The sequence below is a fragment of the Vidua chalybeata genome, chromosome 2, assembly GCF_026979565.1.
Source record: "Vidua chalybeata isolate OUT-0048 chromosome 2, bVidCha1 merged haplotype, whole genome shotgun sequence".
NCBI classification, from domain to species: domain Eukaryota; kingdom Metazoa; phylum Chordata; class Aves; order Passeriformes; family Viduidae; genus Vidua; species Vidua chalybeata.
The window spans coordinates 101,820,542-101,841,304 of NC_071531.1; the positions used below are offsets into that span (position 1 = coordinate 101,820,542).

General features: G+C 42.4%; 1 protein-coding gene across 10 annotated transcripts in view; it reads left to right on the forward strand.

Moving 5' to 3' along the window:
• ELF1 (E74 like ETS transcription factor 1) overlaps positions 1-20,763 on the forward strand; it is an 87,875-nt gene that overhangs the window by 17,000 nt on the left and 50,112 nt on the right. The window contains exon 1 of one of the 10 annotated variants that reach the window (XM_053936694.1): positions 4,430-4,512. The exons of 4 other annotated variants lie outside the window; for them this stretch is intronic. The gene's annotated coding sequence lies outside the window, so the exon portion shown is untranslated. 5 more of the 10 variants (XM_053936693.1, XM_053936691.1, XM_053936697.1 and 2 more) reach the window with 5 other exon arrangements.

Consider the following 20,763-nt stretch of genomic DNA (forward strand, 5'->3'; position numbering starts at 1 on the left):
GAAGTTGGAGCCTGTAGTTTCTGTCTGAGAGTGAATCAGAGATTGTCCTGTGTCTGAGCTGTATCTACTACCTGGATTTTTGCAATTCTTTTCCTCCACAGCTTGCTTGAAAGTAGAAAGAAGAACATACTCACATTTTAAACTATTCTCAGAAATATTGAGAAGCAATATAGGTCAGCAGAGGCAAACCTATAACAAAAGGAGGAAGGAAGGAACTTGAAAGAGTGATGAAAAGTAAATTTTCCTAGAGGCTTGCCATTGCTAGGATGTGACCTAGGAATACCTTAGAGATGATCCAAGAAGAGTTTGTGCAAGGCTACACAAGGTCAGGAGTTTGTAGCTGTGTGGGATGTTGGTGTACTGCTGGCAAAGGCAGCATCTTTGCCAAACCTGCCTTCGGTAGGTTGGAGGCGCAGTTGAAAGGACAAAATGGACGATATTAAAGCTGCCTGGTGCTTGATTGTGAACCCATTTAATTTCAGACACCTCTCTAGCCCTTCTGCTACCAAGGAATAATTTCTGGAGACTTCTGCTACCATTTACTTGAAGAAACATTCCCTTGTGTATTTTGAAAGCTGACATTTACTCTCTGAAGGATTCCAATTAAACACAGATGGCCAGGATACCTTCCCTCTCAACTTTTGAAAAATATAGTGGCCTTTTTATATGCACTTTGTTTACTATCACTTTTCCTTTCCAACAATTCAACTAAAATTCAGAAGATGGGCACAGTGTAAAAGTAGACTGTATTTTCTCAAATCCATTATGCTCTACTTTCACAGTGTGCACTAAAATATCACTGAACCATATCTTTAAATTGGAAATTAAGAACTGATAGCTGCATGGGCTGCTCTCCAGGTGTCATCCACATTTCTTCTCTGGGCTTCTTTTTTACTGAAAATGCAAGTTTGTAGATAGCAAACAGTTGTCTTAAAAATATCGGAAGTGTATTGCCTGAATTTGTGATTAAGTTTTTAAATGACACAATAGTAGGAATTTTTCTGTGCCTAAAGTCCTAGCAGAGACTTCCTTTGGGCATAGGAGTAAGCTATCTTATAATCTCCTGATGCAATTTCTCCATGTGTAAATATTTAGGTCATTATGCATCTAGCAGCATTAGAAACCCACAACAGTGTCAGCCTGTGTTGTATGTGGCATCTACCCCCATGGAAGGTGCCAGCCCACAAACCCAAAGTACCGGGACAGTAACACTGTGATAGATGCATATCATATTTATTGGATTGAAATGTGATAGCACCACTACTAGTATTTCTTGGTGTTGTAAACAAGGAGAAAAGAAGGTGCAGGAGTTTAGGTGTTAAGACTTGGGTGGAAGCTGGTTCAAGTGTTGTCCTTCCATACACAGTGTCATGTTGGGTATATCCATTGCTCAGGTGTTCTTTGGAGCTGTGCTTGTGAATGGGATTGTTAGAATTTTACCTTCCCTTTCAGAGGCACTTGAGATGAACTATTTTGCAAAGCTTGAGATGCTGGGATCCTACAAAAAACAAATGAAAACCAGAAGCTTCTTAAATAAGATTTTTATCCAGTCTTGAGACAGTTTGATGAAGCCCCAAGTCTGTATGAGGTGATTGTATGAGCCTGAGCTGGGAGCAGGGTGGTGGGATCTCCTCTTGCAAGAGTGGAAAGGAGTTACAGCATCTTGAGCTGCTTCAGGAATTGTACCACAGAGTGTCACATAAATCGGGGCTTGCTAGGGCTTCTCATGTGCTGAACTTGTGTATAATGTAGCAAAAAAATAGAAAAACTAAGAGCTTTTGGATCTTTTCTGTTCCCTTTCCTTCATTAAAACAGTGTTTTCTCCTCCCCAGCCATCATCCAAAACCGAAAGCTGAACACAGTCACAAACCTTTCTTTTGGCTTGTTTTTATGAGACTAAATGGTATGTCTTTCAGGTGGGGCAGAATACCTCCAGATACATCATTCTGGTGTGTCTTCACATGGTTTCAGAGTTTCAGGCTGCCCCTTGTGCAGGAGAGCTGCTTTTTTTCTGCTCCTGTGCCTCCTGGCAGCCCATCTCATCCCACCCTTGCAGACTTGTAGCTGTCAAAGCCAGTTGTGAAGGAGGGAGGCGATTACCAAAGCAGGGTGTGAAAAGAGAAGCAACTTGCTTGGGTTCTCGCTTGAGGCCAGCTGAAGTGAGAGTCACATCCAGGTCTCTGCCAGTCCAAGCCTGTTGGGCTACACTGCTCCCCTTGGAGCACATGATTGGGCATGTGTTTCTCTGGGAGTTGGGGCCAATAGCAATGTGAAAATTGTATTGTGCATTATATTTATTTGTGCAGCCTTAACTTTTGTGCTGGTGGGCTCCACCCTCTGCCACACTGTGTGACTGCACAAATATTTGCTCTGGGAAGCAGTGGGGGGAGTAGCTCAGTGCGAGGAATATGAGGCTGGGATGGAGTGGAGGGCTAAAGCTGTTTAAGTTGGCTTAAGCTGTGCTGTTGGTCAGTGTCTGACTATGTCTTTTGGGCAAACGGTGATCTAAGTTTTGTGGAAATACTCATCCCAGCATTGAGCAAGGTCACTTCTTCTTCAAGCCAAAATTATAATTAGCAAGAAACCTGATACAGTTCCAGGGATGAACATCCACCTGCATTCTTTCTTGCTAAATAAGTTTACATTTTACATATGCTTAAAAAAAAAAAATACTGCTTCCAGATTTAGCTTAGAAACGGCAAAATGTTTGCATAGCTTGTGCTAATACATCACTACAAAATGATTTTTCAATTTAGTTGACTGCTTGGATAAGAATGTGTTGTTTCTTTCCTCTCTAAAACATAACTATTAGACTTTTTTTAATTATTAAAATGGTACTCTCCCTGTGCCAATGTTACAGTTCCTTGTAACCGCTGTGCACCTGGGTCAGATTTCTTCCCTCTGTGCCCCATGATTTACAAAGGGGTTGCAGCACAAGAAACAAATACTTTTAGATGCAAGATTGGATTAGACTTAAGTTGTTGGAGAGAAGGAATATACATCTGTTGTGAGAGGTGGAAAATATATAGTAACTAAAATAATGATACAGTGTTTTCTCCTCATGGACTTTTTTCAACTAAGAAATACAAATGAAGTCTTATTTTGATAAAGAGCTGTAGTGAAGATATTTTAGTACTAACTTAATTGATACTTTTAATCACTAAGTCATAAAAAGTGTGCTGCTGCTTCTTTTTTTTCAGATCTTTCACGAAAGCAAGCTGCAAAAATATGATGATAAACTACATCTAATAAAGTCATACATGGGTAACTGCCCTTTAAACAATAAACTGGGACCCAATTTTGCTTTTAAGTGACATGCAGCTGTCATAAGGACTCAATTACTTGGAAGTAATCCCTAAATTTTTTTCTTGGTAATTAAACATGACCACTGGTTCGAGATATTAATGAAAATAAAACTATGAGTTTTATGCAGTACAAAACTTGTGGGACTACTGGTTAATTATTACTGGGAGCGTTAATGACAGCTGTCCTGAAATATGTTTGAATTTATCTCAATGTGTTTGCTAGAAGTCGCTTCAGATTTTTCTTACTCTCATCTTCCCCGCTCATTGCAAGGCTGCTCCTGCTGCTTCCCCTCTTCCCAGCTCCTTGCCTTGCTGTTATACCCTCTCTGGTGGCTTGGGTCCCTGTGCCACGCCTTCTCTTATGGCCAGTGCACTGCTTTGGACTCTGCATTTCTGGGAATTTGTGGAAAACCAGTGCACACGCCAGCCCGCAAACAGAGCATGAGCTTACCCTTCCTACAGAAACAAGGTGGGAGTAACTCTGTCCACACCGTCTGCACCATGTTTTTAAAATTACACTTCTGTCAGGCCTTTCAGCTGCCTTATGCGATCATAGAGCCCATCCCAAGCACCTACACTGCTGAGGGCAGGAGAGAACACAGTCTTAAACCATGCCAAGGGATGTTTAGGTTGGACATTAGGAAGAATTTCATCACAGAAAGGGTGGTTAGACGTTGGAATGGGCTGCCTAAGGAGGTGACGGAGTCACCGTCCCTGGAGGTGGCACTTGGTGCCATGGTCTGGTTGACAGGCGGGTTTTCGGTCATGGGTCAGACACGATGATCTCAGAGGTTTTTTCCAACCTAATTGACTCTGTGAATTATTACTCATGGAGGGGAGCGGGGTGGGACGTTTCGTAAGGATCGGAGGCAGCGGCGGGGAGCCGGGCGGGAGCGGGACGGCGCGGCGCGGGTCGGGCGCTCTCCGCACACGAAGGAGCCGGGCCGAGCGGAGCCCGGGCGGGTCACGAGGCTGCCGCCGGCCCGTCCCCCCCGCCCCGCGCCCCGCCGCCACCTGCGGGCCGGGCCCGGCGGAGCGCCGGCCGCCGCCCCGGGGCGTGTCGTGTCGTTCCGAGCCGAGCCGCCCGGCCCCGCGGTGAGTCACCGTCCGGGGCCCGGGCACCACTTCCCCCTCTCGACAGGAGCCATTTTAGCTGCACGACGCTGCGGGGAGGCCGGGGCGGCGCCGCGGGCCCCGCGGCCGGGCGGTACGTGCTGCCCGGGGAGCGAGAGCCAGGCGGGCGGGCCGGGGGGACGCGGCGCTGCGGGCGGCGGCTGCCGCTGCCTCGACGTGCGGCCGCGCCCGGGGCAGCGCTCCGCAGCCGTCGGGAGAAACTGCGGGGAAGAGGGAACTTCTGGATAAAGCGCAGCACCAGGGAAAAGCGAAATATAAATTGGGCTGTGAGTAAAGGGACGTCTCGGGGCAGCAGCGCCGTGAGCTGCCTGAAGCTGTGCCTGTTGCTGCGGGCAAAGGGCACCGCGGCTGTGCTGCTCTGAGCAGCGCGCTGCACAAGTGTGACAGCTGGCTTGTAATTCTGCTACGTTTTGTACTTTTGTCTCCTTTTAAGCGTGCGCGGGTGCCAGGCTGGCTGCCGGTCGGAGCCCTCCAGCCGCCGCTCAGCGGGCTGTAAAATACACGTATTTTATTTATTCTGAAGCTGCGTGTGCCTGGACTCGGCTAGCGTGGAGCAGAGCACGGTCCAGAGCGATTCGGGCAAAGTGTTGGCTATCAGCGCTGCGGCTTTGAGCACCTTCGCTCCACTGCTGTTCGCCCGGTGTGGTCCGTGGTTACTTTAAAATGGCAGATTTAATTATAATTTCGAAAACAGATCATTCTCTGCGCCCTTAAATTGAAGTTCTCTTTCTGCCGAAACAGAGCCATTAACGGCAGCCGCCACGGTATCGTCTCAAAATAGAAGGAGTTAAGTTATTATGCGGGCAGGTACAAACCTTTTCCTGAAAATGATTAAAAAATGGAAGTTATGGTGATGCTGAACAAGGCAGACCAATTAGAAAATAGGCTTAGTGGTAGTTGTAATGGGAGAAGAAAATCTTGGAGGTAATTGTGGTGCGTCAAATTGCTTCTTAAACTTTCAGTGGATGAAAACCACCTTGATTCTCCTAATTGTGCACTTCTGAACTCTAGCAAAGTTTTTGAAGAAGAATTTCTATTTCCACCTTTGTTGAACGAAAATGTTCTTTAGAAGTTTTGTCCGAGTTTATAACTTTGGACCCTACATTTCCATCTGTCACTTGAGAAATCAAATTTGATATCTTCTTACTGAAAATTAAATGACAGGGCACTTGAGCTGTTGTGCACAGGGGAATACTTTCCAGGTTCATTTACTGTCTAGAGCCTGTATCTGAGAAGTATGATGGAGTCTTGCTTAGTACTGTCATCAGTTGCAGGGAGGGAGAGGGAGGCAACCATTAAGTAAATGGTCATGTTTTGGGTGAGGCTGTCTCTTGTCTTCAGCCTTCCGAGTGTTCAGCCATATATCCCTTCGGCATTTTACACTACAATGTGTTTTCACTATCTTTTCGTTTTACATTTTGCTTTTTTCTTTCTAAAAGCAACAAGTTTTGCAAGTGTTTGGGGGATTTATTTGGCGGGTTGTTACATGTTGAAAAATCACTGATAAAATTACAGAGGAGCTACTTGAAAAAAAAAAAAGTGTTTGTAATAGAAGTTTTTTTCTGAAAAATTCTTATATATATTTGTATCTTTCTTTTTATCACCATGACTTTTATTTTCAGATCCTAGGGCTCTCTGCTTGCAACTGGTGCAACATGACCCTCCCTTTCCTTATCTCTTTTCTCTCCTTCTTTCTTTTACACCAGACCCTGTTGAGACATCCAGCCCTAAAAACTTGAGGTTTTAAGTTTTTCTTTTTAAGTCGTCTCCTGAGCTGCAGCTGCTTATCTTTCTGTGTTCTAAAGGGTAAGTGGCTGCTGCTACTTTCTCTTGCTCAGGGCTTCACAGAGGAGCAGTTCTTCTTTGAAGGCAGAAGCTGCCATGTTCATTCTCTCTTGCTGCTATACAAGAACTTTGCCAGGCCTACGGATGCATCTGTGGTACAGTGGTGGTGCTAGAAAAAAGTCATTTGAAAGTTCTCCCACGACCCAAGACTTACAGATGACAGCTTGGACAGATCTAGAAGGCAGAGAAGTGGATTAGAAGATACAGAGAAATGGTGTTAGTTTTTGTATAGCTGAAGCCCGTGTTTGTCTCCAAAAAAAAAAAAAAAAAAAAAAATTCCCACCTTTCTCCCCCCACACCCCCAAGGCAGGGATCTTTCAGTTTGGATTGTTTTGATTGTTGAGAGAGCCGTGGGAGTGGTGTCATTAGATGCCAGTTAGCTTGAACATTATTTCCAGATCCCTGCCTTTACAGGAGTGTTGGTTTTCTAATGTGCTCTTTTCTCATCCGTTGCATATGAGAATTGTTAAGTCCATGGTCTTGGTCCTCAAATGAGAAGAAAAAAAGAGGTAGACATCCAGATTTGAAGAATATTGTCGGCCTGGTGTTTAAGGATTGATGAAAACTCATACTTCAGTTGTGTGTGTTACTTTTTAGACACTTGATGTATGAAAAAAGCCAAATACATGAGGTGTATTTCAGCACAGCCATATTTAGGGGAGGGAACTGTGGCAGGATGGTGCTCAGTGAGCTGATAGAAAAGAAAGAAAAATGGAGGATTTCCCTCTGTGCCAGAGGAGAAGCTGTGATCTCCAAAACAGCTTTCTCTTCTTGCACGTGTTAGGAAAAATTTCTCAGCTTTTGCTTGCAGATTTTGTTGTTTTCACTGACATTTTTGGTAACTCACTGGAGTTTTGTTGGGTATGCGAGAAGGAGCAAGGACTTTCCCCCACCACAGTGATTCAGCACAGGAGTGGCAGGAGGTGGAGTTCACCTTTCCAGCCTTGGTTACAGTCTGCACCATAAGCTCTGAAACTTTGCTGCTACAGGCCAGTGATTTATGGTGCTTATAATTTTAATGCCACTGATGTGTTTTAGAGATTATTTGCATTCTTAAATCTTGCTTTTTTAAATCGTACCTAAGTGTTTCTTCACAGATAAAGTAGTTGACAGAGACTATACATACTGGAATTTTAAGTCTTTTGCTTATCAAAAGTCTGCAGCAGCCATGTGAAAGGCTCTGGACATTTTCACTTTCCTGACCAGACCTGGCCATATGTAGAGGTAAAAGCGATTTATTCTTCAATATAAGCCTGTCCTTTGGTAAAGCTTCCCACTGTGTGGGAAGTGCTGAGAGGATCCCATTGGCTAGGGACCAAAGTTTATGCATTCTTACTTTGGTGTGCTTTAGGCCTTACCTGTCATCCATCTTCAGTGTTGATTCAGAGGGCTGGAGCTCAGGTCATTTATTTGTCCTTAAAGAGATCACTCCCCTTGTGTCATGTGTGAGTTTGTACTACGTTCAAACAGGCTTCAATGTGAAACTGATAGTAGTTTTGTTAGCCTGGAAAGAACCTCCAGTTCCTAAATTTGCATGTAAAAATTATTTCTCTCTGTATTGGGGGAAAAGATATTATGGTTAGGATAATTTGCTAGGAATAGGAATGCTAAGTGCATAGGTTGGAAACTGTGGGAAAGAGTTGCTTTGGGATGGATTTAATGTCACTCTCTTCATCTATAATTAGACATTTTGGTCTATTTCTAGAACACCCTATATTTAACCCATCGTCAACATTTCTGTGTGAATTTACCAAATACATTTTTTGTTTGAGGGGAATGTTCTGCGAGTCTTGAATGTTGCCGTTAGCGTACTAACGGTTTCATCGCTTCACTTGTGAGCTCCTTCCTCATTTCCTTCACCTTCTTGCATGGTAGTGGTTTGACTTCTGAAGTGGGCTCAGTATAAATGTCATGCTGCACAGCTCTTGAATTTCTGTGATGGAAGGAAGGGGTGAGCTTGGGTGATTCAAATTTTTGTTTGCTCTTGAGAGAAACATTTTTACTTATTGTGGCTGCATATACTATTTTGTCATGCTGTATGTTCCTCTAGAGTTACTAGTGTTCTTCATGAGATCCTTTGACAGAGTGAATAAAGCTGACAGATTAGAAGAAAACTACCTTGCTCTTCTGAGCTTTGTATCAAGTCACTTCTGCTGTTCTCCAGTTTACAGTTATCTTGGTGCTTATTCAGTTTTAAGTTGCAGCTACGGAAAGAAGCAGCAAAATATGATTGTGAAACTACAGTTACAATTTGTGATACTGAGTGCTGACCACTGTCAGAAAATTAATGTTTAACTTGCCCTTCCAACCAGACTCAATTTCAAGTTAAAAGCAAGTTGACACGGATACTGTCAGTTTCCTCCTCTTTGTGCCTGCTACATGTGCTGCTGCCCTACATAATTTTGGAACTAACAAGAATAGTTTCCCAAGGATGTGATGACATGGTTTGTTTTTAGTGGAGGCTGTCTTTCCAACCAGAAGATGACCCTCTTAGGAAGAGCTTTCATGAAGCCTGTGTCTTGAAGGCAGCAGGACTTGCACATTGTCTTCTGATGACAGAATTTGCCTGGCATTGTCCTTGGACGCGGTGGTTACATTATCCACTCTCCTCGTCTTTATGCATTTTCTGTTTTGTGCTTTCACTCCCCCATCTCCAGAGCCTCTGTAAACTATTTACTCTCTGTAGTTATTCAAACTTTGTCCCAATGCCTGTAAATTAAGCATGCAAACAAGAGTGTTAGCTATCAAGAAAATAATTGTGAAGCTTATGGGCCATGGAGGGCAAAGGGTCGCAAACTGCACACATTGCAAGAATTCACTTCCCTGTCTCGCAGTGCCTCCGAACCAGCTTGTTGAGAGCTTTGTGAGCCCAGCAAAGGGCTCCAGGTATTCTTGGTGGCGAGCTATTGAGAGGCCATCCTGTTGGTTCGGGGTTTTTTTTAAAGACCACTAATGTTTATTACAAAAAGAGAAAAGAAGGAACTGTAGAGAGGAAGTGTCTATTTGGGGACCTTTTTTCTTTACAGAAAAAAAGATGGTTTAGTCATATGAATGAAAACGAAACTTTCTGTGTTGAAAAACAGTCTGAAGTTTGCTGAGGATGGCTTGCAGCATTTTCAGAAGTGCTGGTCCTCTTCGGTGAAAAAAGTGTATTTCTTTTAGTATCGTTCAAAGCAACAATGAAATAAGTTGCTTTTGAAACAATTAAGTGAAACACAGTTGTAATTTGTCTGAACAGGCTGTAATCTGAGCAACCTGATTTGGTTGAGGATATCCCTGCTCACAGTAGGGGGGTGGACTAGATGACCTTTAAAGGTTCCTTTTCACAACAACTATTCTATGATTCTTACACAGAAACCATTAATTTAGACCATTTAAATATGGACTATGAAGGAATTGCCGGAGGAAAAAAGCAGCAAGAAGGTTACTTTTGGCAGAATATTTTCCTATCTGGGCACTTCTGATATACATATATCTGATTATGAATGCTTGATGTAATGCAACATTCTACCATTTGTTTTCATAAAGACCTAATTGTCTTTTAATATGATCCTTCAAATGATATGTATTAAATCTTGTTTCAGTGGTACTGGACTAGAAATAATTCTCAACAGTAAGAAATACTGAAAAACTTTTGCCAAACTATAAGATAAGAGCTTGGACTTGCAAATATTTTTTTTTAATTGTAACCAGGGGTATTTATATAAGGTTTAATACTTTTGAAGCAATGTAGCTGGAAGGGTATATTTTGTGTCTAGATTCTGATGTTTGTAATGGTTAAAGTGTCTCTTATGGGTGCCATGTGTTCAGGTGGCTTCAGAAGCATTTTGTTAATTTGTATTTTTAGACTTCATGAACAGAAAAGCTGTGATGGCATTTATTGATATATGATGATGTGAAATCTGTGCATTTGAGGGGGGAGACAGTAGCAGTTATTTTTTGCAAAGAGCTAGCTGGGTAAAATCCCATTGCCTTGAGAGAGGAAACCCAGGACTACTGATGCATGCATACTGCACAGATGCAAAATGTCAGTAAAAAAAAGGAAATAGAAAAAAATCAGTGTGAAGTTTAGTGGGTTCATTTTTGCTGCCTTAAATTAGGATCTCTAGGTGGGGTCAAACCTCTACTGTGAGGAGAAAGTAGTTTCTTTCTGACAGAGACTGCCTTCAGAGAACCTGTTACACAGTCTGTCGTGAACAAGCCTGGTATTTATTAACTAGGTGGGAGAATAATGCCAGTGCCTTGATGCTGGCTCCGGTATTTTCACACACCATGTGCTTACAAAGCTTAGGTGCACACTGAAGGCTCTTCAGGCTCACACAGCTGCTTTTTCACTCATAAGTGAAGGCAGCATGTGCAACTTCCCTGCTGGCTTGGTGGCACATCCCATTAAACCCCTGCAGCAGCCGTTTGCGTGGATGTGCCCTGGAGCACAGGAGGGAGGTTTGGGCTGAGCAAGTTTTACTCGGATAGTGAATTCTCCTGGAGGTGATGGGTTGTAAATCCTTAAACAGCTCATTTAGTGTCTGCCCAGGCCCTTAGCTTGCCCTTAGGTAAGATTCAACAGTAAAGCTGTATTAGTTTAGGTAAAGTTGCAGTTTCAACTAGACCGACGTTTTTGTGAGCATGCAAACCTGCACCGGTCTAATTTAATTTAAAACGTGCCTTTAGCAAAACAGTCAGAGGTGGACATGGTCATTCCTGGATGTTTCCTTGGCAGGAGCACTCATCCAGCTGCTTGAGGGCTGCCATTGTCATTTTTTCTCGCTGACAGCATAGATTGTTTCCTAGTGCTTTATTGCCTTTCCCTCCTATCCGCAGTCCAGGCTGTTTGCAAGAGCAACCTTTTCCTTATCTAGTTCAGCCAAGATGAGCCAAGTTGGCAAGTCATATGTTGATGCCACAGAAGTTGTTGGGCTGGTTGATTGAACCAGGTTAGAGATTGATTTCAGAGTGGTGGAGCTGTGGAGTTTGTAAGAGCTGGGATTGAGCAACAAGGGGAAGGACGAAGTAGCAGAGTTGTCCTTGGAAAAGGACCATATTTCATGGCCAATGCTTCAGCAAAGTGATGCTTAAAATGATTGACTTAACTCTCTTCTACACGTCACATCAAAACTTGTTTTCCAATGCATTATCTGAATACCACAGCTGGATGCTTCTGATTGAGAAGAAGAATGTGTTCACTAATAAGTTAAGTATTGCCTGAAGTTATATAAAGGCATAAGTCTCGATAATGTAGAATGGGAGGAAAAGGTGTTTGCTTGCTAATTTGGAATCATGTGCAAATAAAAGCTTTTGGTGAAGGCAGAAGCTTGGCCTTTTTTGTTCTTTTTACTTCTGTGAGAAGAAGGGGAAGGAAACGTGGGGATGAGAACTGCATTGCTGCAGTTTTGAAAGAATGTTAACTTGTTGCTTTGTTTAAAAATATTTTAGTTATTCCTGTCTGCTAAATCAGGTTATTGAAATGAAATGATGACCTTTGCTCTGAGCCTGAAACAATCCAGAGGGAAAGCAGGTGTTCGAGAAGATTAAACCTCTTACCTTGGCTAAGAATTGTTCTGGTAGGGCTGAGGTTCTAAGGGTGCCATATTCTTGCTGAAACTAAAAATGTAAGAATGAGGAAGAATTTTAGAAGTTGATTATGGTCAGTTGCCAAGAGCAATGCCATGATAAATTATTAACTCATTGCACTGTACTGCCTTGTAGTGCAAACAGAATAGCTGGTTATTGTGCTTTGCTCGGTAAGTCAACACTGTAAAAAATTCCTCAGTTATCTGGAAAATGTCTTCTTTGGGGTGTTTATTAAAGGGATACGGTAGAATTAAAAATCATGTTCCCCTCTGCTGAAGCTGGTTAAAACCAGTAGAAATCCAGAGACCGTTTCTGTCTGTGGAGCCTGGTCAGCGGTTGTCAGTCAGCTCAGTTTCGCTTTTGCTCCTCTCCTCTCCTCTCATCTCCTCTCACAGTGCTTTGGTGAGGTGTGGTCCCTCCTATCTTCCCAGAAAACACACCAGAGCCAGGCACTTGGGCTGTTAGGTGCAGAGACATGAGGCAAGTTGACTCATAGCTGCTCTGCTGAAAAAGCCATTCTGTGGAGACCACTCCTCTCATGTTAGCTGTAACTGAGTCAGAAGAACAAATGCAGGAGTATCTGGGTGCCTTCCTGATGCTGTGCAGCAGCAATCTCGAGGAGAAAATTGTCAATCTTTTAAGAATTAAATCATCCTGATTTTTGTTTTACTTTTATAAATGTAAATACCTCAACATTTACCTTTTTGTTTTTGCTTCAACTATACAGAGCTTGGAAACTTAGATGATTTTAAGGTGCCTCAAAATAATTTATAAATGAACGTTTCCCTCCCCCTCTTATATTAGCCCTATGCTTCTTACATTAAATTTCCAAGTTAATAATCTACAATTCATATAATAGATATGAATTTGCATGTAAATACTACTTTTTGTGTTTGTTATGCTTGGAGCTAGTACTGTACTAATACACAATAAAATAAATATGTATGAGAATTCTGAAATGTTTGCTGTGATAAAATCTGTTGTTCTGTAGCAGGACACAGATGAACTTTCAGGGTTAAAAAGAATATCCAGCTTGAGAGCAAACCATTTCTGGACCAGTGTCAGCATCTGCCACCCCAGTTTTCTTAGGAAAACATTGAATCCTGCCAGTACATGTTGCAAGATATGACCAACGTGACTTACAAACTAAGAAGCAAATCTGCAAAATGCTGTTGGCTACATAGTATTGTTGGAATCTGAGATGGAAAATACTTTTTTTTTTCAGTTCTCCTTTTGCCAATCCAGCAAAATTTAGTAAGGTTCAGTTCATGCTGCAAGGCTTTTTTGTTCAGAAAGGCTTTTGAGCAACCATTGCTTTTTGTATCTTTTCTTTTTTTTTAATTTGTTGGCTGCTTGGGATTACTTGAGTACTTTTTAAGGGTGGGACACATGTCTTAAGTGGATGTCAGAAATGCTGCCGAAGCAAACGTTCTCTTAGTGTCTGATGGGTCCTAGTTTAGGGCTTTCATTCTGATTTCCAGGGCAGGAAGTGGTCAAGCATTCAGTGACATGGAGTGATGTAGTCTTGTCTTTGAGGCAGGAGACACCTGTGCTTCTGTGGAATAACCTAGGTGGTCACAGAACTCACCCGGGAGCGCATGAAAGCCGGGGACAAAATATGCTGTATCAGAGGAACCTAATTGAGGAATATGTTTCTAAGTTAGAAATGAGGAGAATTTGGACCCTGCTCTTTTTCAGGAAATTGCAAACCTCTGACTTTGAGGTGGCTGTTCTACTAAAAGTGCCAGTCATCAAGTGAGGGCATTTTTATTCTGAACTGTTTTGGGGTGGGGACAGAGACCATGTTAGGATGGAGCACCTTGGTTCCATGAAGGGTAAAATGTGTCAGATACTCCTTGAAATCCAGTGAAGATGTGTACTGCTTTTAGGTTTATGCATAAAATTCTCCTAGACTGCAGCAATACATGATAGTGTTAAATCAGTTAAATATCTACTGGTTGATATATTTCCCAACTTAATTACATGACTGACATGTCTTCTGTTGCTTTAATTGGCAACCCTGCAGATAACAGCACAAAATTGGTTTTCCTCCATTTTATACCACCATTTGGTCATTGATGGAGAACGGATATGAGGCCATCTTAATAATTTCTCATCCTGCCTGAAAATACAGTTTTTAGGTTGACTAAGGAAATTATGTTTTCTGACAGATGATATTATGGGGAAATCTAAGACTGAACAGAGGACAACTTACAGAGGAGCTGAGTATAGCATATTGCTTCACATACAGGTACTATAGAAGTTATAGCTGTGCTGGAGTTTCTGCTTTTCACTGAAGTTGTGCTTTGTCTAGCAGTTGGTTTTTGTGCTTACCACATGGGTACCAAATGCTTCTTCAGGGTTTCAATTTTGCAGTAGATAAATAGGTGTGTTACTCTAGGTATTAGTGTTGGAAAAGCCTTGTAGATCATTAACTTGTCCTAATTTCTAGGACAGGTTGGTCAAGGAAAAGTCTGGTAGTGTATTTGGCAATGGGTTTTTTCCCACTGTTTATAGTTCACATCTGAAGATTTCAGAAAGAATCTTCAAAGATTTCATCTACCAAGTAAAGTAACTTGGTTTCTTGGTGGTATACAAGCCTGGTTGAGGAAGACCAGACTCAAAACCTCCACAGCTGACCTGCCAGTTGTCCTGGGCCCTGTTAGATGAGAATGTGCCACCAGTGTTTTGTACACTGCTTCAGTGGCCTTCTGGGGCCACATTTCAATACGCTTGACCCGTTCGCTTCTTCTTCCATCCATCTGGCTGGCTTTCTGCATGTGGGCCTAATTTACTTCATTTTTCTGTTTCTTCAGAAGGTGTCCCAGAGTCTCTGCTCCTGACGGGCGGCCACGGCCCGCGCAGGGGGACAGACCTGGCTGTGCGGGCAGGAAGCGCTCGCGGCTGGGTCTGGGTATCTTGGGCTGCGCTTCCTGTCGGTTAAACCACGAGCAGGGGAGCAGATGCGCCAGAGGTGGCAACGCCGCCGCCTGCCCCAGGCAGCCATTGTGTAACCAACTGTCTCCTCAGCGCCATGCTCTGCGCCTCTGCGCCTGGGGCCTTGTCCCTCCCAGCCCCTTCTTTAGGTGCCTAAAGATCAGGGTTTATTTAGTTCAACAGAAAGCAGGACTTGAACTCCTGAAGCATGAACTGTAAGAGAGTATCCATGGGCGTTATCCTGACACAGCGAGAGCTGAGATCCAGTGTTTCGTTTTCCACAGCTACCAGTGTGGGAATTTTTAAATGCATCTGAGAAACGGGCAGGTTGGGCCTTAAGTTGTGCAATTTCATGAATATCTTTCTGGGCAGGTGTTTGCCACGTTATCTGACCAGTTTTTATTGTAAAATCTATGATCTTCTGAGTGGTTTTTTTTCTTTTTAATTATTAATTTTTTCATCTCAATACACTTGTGGTTTTGAGACAGCTCTGGCTTTCAGTTAAACACCTTTTTAGAAGTGCACAGAAAAAGCACATAAAACCTTCTATTGGAAATGATGTAATTTTTAATGTAGGTTGCATGATTTCTGAAGATATGTATCTTATTGGAACATAATTAATTTACTAAAACTAGAACTCGAGTAGTATCTATCCCAGCATCAGATTTTAGGGAACTGAGTACTTTGCACATCAGAATTATTTTAGAACTGAAACTGTGCATACAATTCAGCCTTTTTGTCTCATTTGGTGATCTTTTCTTCCTCATATGACAGCATAGCTCCCAGAATATTGTTTTGTTTTTTCCTTAAAATGTATGTTTGTTGAGTAGCCAGCATTGAGTAGGGATATCTTTGCCATGTGATAAAATGGTCCTGTATTATATGCCCTTTAAAATAGGGCTTCTCAGCCTGAGGGTCACATTCCTCAGAGTGAGGAAGAATTGAAACGTTGTAGGGGCAGTGAGATTGGATGGGTAAGGAGTTTGGGGGTTTTTTTGTTGCTGTTGGTTTAAATTTTTTTCTCCTGCCTTGTAGTGGGCTCTGCATGGCAGCCCGCAAGAGAGGTTTTGCATACACAGAAGAGCTGCACTCACAGGCAGGCACCGCTCTGAGCTCCTGGTCCCCCGGGTGTCTGCAGGGCCAGGAGCCAGCACCACAAGGGCAAAACTCGGCATTTTGCCTCTGTGAGAGGCACCAGCTCTCACATTGCTAGCATAGCTGCTCTGGAAGCCTTTCACAGCGACAGGATGATTCTGCTGGCCTTTTTCCCTTTTAGGTTTTGAGCACTGTTCTCAGTACTGTCATGTTTGAGAAAGGAAAGGTACAAACAGGGCACAACGAGGGGAACACATAGTAAAACCTCCACAAAAGTGTTTGAAGTGTATGGCATCTTGAAAAAAGTCGTAGATTTGGGGGGTTTTATCCACCAATTGTGTGGGTTTCACCCACACAATTCTGATATTATTTCATTGTATCTCTGGTCACAGTAAACGACTGAGACTTCACAGAAGCAGATGAAATGTTAGACAACAGAAATGAAAAAAGAAAGGAGGGTGGAGGATAAATTAAAGGATGGATTAGAAACTATGTAAAGCAGCCTGTCTCTGCGTTACCTTGTTTATTGTACTACTTAATCTTCCATCTACCACTCAGCTTACCCTTGTGTTTTTTTCTTTTGCTTTTTTGGGGGGGCTTTTTTTTTTTGTTTGTTTGTTTAGTTCTTTATTGTAGGGTGTTTTGTATAGTTTTTTGTTTGTTTCATTGGGGTTTTTTGGCTTTGCTTTTTTATTTATTTGGGTTTTGTTTGTTTTGTGGTGTATAGTGTGTTCTTATTTTTTTATCGTTTTTTCATTTTCTTTTCTTCTTTTTTTTTCTTTATTTTTTCCCCTCCTAACTTTGTATGGGTTGAATGTTGTACCGGGAGAGGAAAGGGTAGGTTTGAAGTGATACACAAAAAACGTTCTGCCTCTGGTTCTTATGATAATTTGTGGGTTTTCATAACAGAGATGATGTCTGCTGAGGAGCTTCTTGCGTGATGAGGCTGTGGTGCTGCAAGAAAAGCTGGAATGTTTGTTTTCCCAGAGACCTAAATGAAAATTGTCAGAGGGCTGGAACAGCTATCCTGTGAAGAAAGTCTGAGAGAGTTACTCACTCCAGAAAAAAGAAGACTCCAGGGAGAACTTGTTGCAGCCTTTCAGTGTATAGATGGGACTTAAAAGAAGGATAGAGACTTTTTACCAGGTCCTGTAGTGCCAGCAAAAGGGAAAATAGTTTTTGACTGAAAGAGCATAGATTTAGATTGACATAAGGAAGATATTTTTGATGATGAGGATGGAGAGGCACTGGTACAGGTTGCTCAGAGATGTGGATGCCCTGTGCCTGGAAGTGTTCAAGTTTAGGTTGGATGGCACCGTGAGCAATGTGATCTAGTGACAGATATCCCTGCTTCTGGCACTGGGGTTGGACTTCAATGATCTTCAAAGGTCTTTTCAAGTCCAAACCATTTTCTGGTTCTCTGCATTGGGGCCTGCATCAACTCCTGAAAATTTAGAGAAGTCAGATGTTACCTAAATAAGGACCTTTCATCTTCAGGAGATGCAACCTACTTTTGCTCCCATTCATTATATGGAAAACGTAGAGCAATCTCAGTCCTTTCTTATGGAAGCATTAGAGGTTCTTAGAATGAAGGAAAGGTAGGAACAATCTTATCCTTGTGGTTTAAAGTGGGGAAAAGCTGCTGTAGGAGAAATATGTCTCCTCAATTCCCCTTCTGTGTATGACACTGTAAGGGTTTCTCTTTTGGGAAGCATGAGTGGACTTGTGCAGTCACCCCATTCAGACAATGCCTGAGAGAGGGGGGCAAGTGCATGCTAAAATATCTGTATTACTCACTCTGCAGAGCCGAGGGGAGGTAGAAAGAGGTCTCCAGGTTTGTGAGCCACTGGCTGCGGTGAGATTGTGCTGCTTCCTTTTGCAGAATGGGACCAAGTTGGGCACAGAGCTCAGCACAAGGTGATGGGGCAATTTTGCATTTTCCCCAGGGGATTTGGTTCCCCCCCAGCCCTGCCTGCTGCCTTGCTTTCCCCCACAGCTAGGGAATCAAGCTGGCTCACAGAGCCCAGTGGTGGGGGCTGCAGCTGGATGGCACAGGCACATGCGCAGCAGCCACCTCTGATGCCTTATTTAGTTCTGCAAAAGACATGGGAACTTGAATGATGAAATGAGGAAGAAGTGAGGCTTGAATTTCTCTACACCTGGTTGGTGGGAGCTCTGAACGTTTCCAGAATACACTGATTCCGTAGGTGTTTTCATGCAACACTCATAAATTCTGTGTCAAGTTCATTTCATTAGCAGTGAGTTTCTGTGTCTCCCAGGAGCAGGTGTGTGCTCATATAAGAGTGACTTAGGCTTCAGTGTACACTTCCCCAGACATTACGAAATGAGAAATACTGGCTTGTCCAGACACTGCCTTCCCTGGAGGGACCTTTGCAGACCCTGTTCCTTTTCCATAACACTCTTAAGAAAAATCTTTTTGCTTTTTTAATCTTGTTGGTCTTTAAGTTGTGCTTTGTCACTGTTTGAAATCCCATGGTGGGAATTGTTGTCTAACAACAAATCAGAAGATTTATATTCTCTTATTTATATTCTCTTAATAGCCAAGTTCAATAGTTTGAAATTCCCCAGACTAATAGTCTCCCTTCTTAATCCCACCCCATGCAAATACTTTAGAACATGAATTTAGGCTACACTGATCTGTAAAAAGAAAAATGTACAAATGGCATGGGAATATTAGGTTCTGTCTTATTCTGCATAGCTGCAACTTAATGTATTCATTATTTTAATTATGCTAAACATCATGAAGCATATGCATTTGTAGAAGAACCTGAATGAATATATTGCATTTCAGAGTGCATTAAAATTGGGAGCTTAAAGGCCCAAAAAACTAACTTTTAATTATGTCATGAGTGAATGTTCTTCTCTACTACAACTGTGTAAGCAGTCTCTCACCTTCAGGAGGTTTTAAAGGCATGATTTTAGATATTCTCTGCTTGGTTCTTTAACTAAGATTTTTTTTTCTGCAGACATTTAAATTACTTGGGTCTGTAACATGTTATGTCCTGGATAGATCTTCAGTACAGCAGAAACGTCTGTATTCTTCATAGCGTTAATGCTGCTTCTCCAATTCAGGCAGCCTTCAGTACCTCATTGATTTAACCCAGCAGCAGCTTTTGGGGAAGGGCATTGTTTTTAAAAAGGCATTTGGTTCTGGACCCTTAGTGTGCAGAATTAAGAAGCAAAGAGACCATCATACTCCAAGTGCAAGGACTGGTGGATGAAAAACTGGACATGACCCAACAACGTGTGCTTGCAGCCCCAAAAGCCAATTGCATCTTGGGCTGCACCAAAAGCAGTGTGGGCAGCAGGGTGAAGGATATGATTCTGCCCCTCTGCTCTGCTTTCCTGGGAGCCCACGGTTCTGTGATTCTGTGAAAACAGCACAGTTCAGTGAATTTCTGACTTGGAACCTGAAAGGTAATGATTAGCTTTTGAAAAGCTGGCTGAAATGAGACAAACATATGCAAGAGGGAAATAAGAACAGTGTTGAAGCATTTGCCTCTCAAAATATTATTCTTAAAGCATATCAAGGAGTAATGCTGAAGATGCTAATAGAGATAAAAAAGGAAAGATGATGACCACAATTGAAGATAAAAAGCTCAAACCTGCAGCTTCTCTGCAGGGATGAAGGAGAGGATGAAGGTCTAGAGACAAGTTAATTAATTGTGTTGCTTTTTTCTGCGTACAGTGGGGAGCTACTCAGTGTGTCTACAAGGAGATTATTGGTATAACCTGCACATAGAACTCTTTGTGCTATGTGCTCCACACCCATAAGTAGTTGGCTGTCTAGTAACAAGGTGGTTTGTGTACCAAACAAGTTACAGCAAGAGCCTAAGGTCTGGGTTTTGTTGGTTTGTTTTTTTTTTTCCCTTTGTTTTGTTTTTTGAAGTCCCTCTGGCTATGTAATACTCACATTTCTAACTAAGACCATGTCCCTCCCTCCATGTCTCAGTGCTGTGTGTGTGTGTTGGTACTTTCTTAAAGTTGTAGCCAACCTCAAGTTCAGTTCTAAGCTAATGTTTTGAAAGTATTCCTTGAGTTCAGAGCAAACTGGTCAGCAGGTGACTTTGCTCCCTTTCCTGTATGGTGCAGGTCTTACCTATTGTTTTTTACTTGAGAATATCTGGAGTATTTTGTTCCTTCTTCTCTTTCTCTTTGGTGATCTGTGACGCCGGTACAAATTTTCCGTTCAGAAAGCATGTTCCAGCTCAGAGCTGTGACTCATGCTGAGGGAAAATATAGAGTTACAGCCTTCCAACCCAAATTAGCCTTTACCCTTCTACCTGTGAATTTAAAAGATTATGTCCTTCAGTCTATAATTTTCAATAAATTTCAAATCTTTTTCGTTAGGCTTTAGATGACATGTGAGTTGCAGCTACAGTGATCTGTAAAGTACAATACACTGGAAATCAGACAGAAGATTTCACCTCAGAAAGGTGTAACAAGTATCTTGCCTTGGGAGACTCTAAAAGATATGGTTTGTTTTGGTGTTGTTTAAGAGACGAGGTCTACCCTGGCCTATGTAAATGCTGTCTGAGCTACCATAAAAATCCTGTTTAAGCCAAAAATTAAGTTGAATGTTCTTGTGCTGAAAAACTCCAGACAATTCTATTAGAAAAGACAAACAGTGAAAAAGACTACCCCAGACTCCTCAGACTTGGAGGTTAGTGGGAGGGTGTTCAGAAGTCTGACACCTCTGACTTCCCTGTGTGCAGCTGTTCCTTATCAGTCTGCCTGATTGTAGGTATGGTTTGGTACTTTGCACCTCTTCTTAAATTACCTTTCATTGCCATTTCGACAGACTTCTGAATTAAGTAATTCTGCTTGTGAGATATTAGGAGATGTTGTCACATTT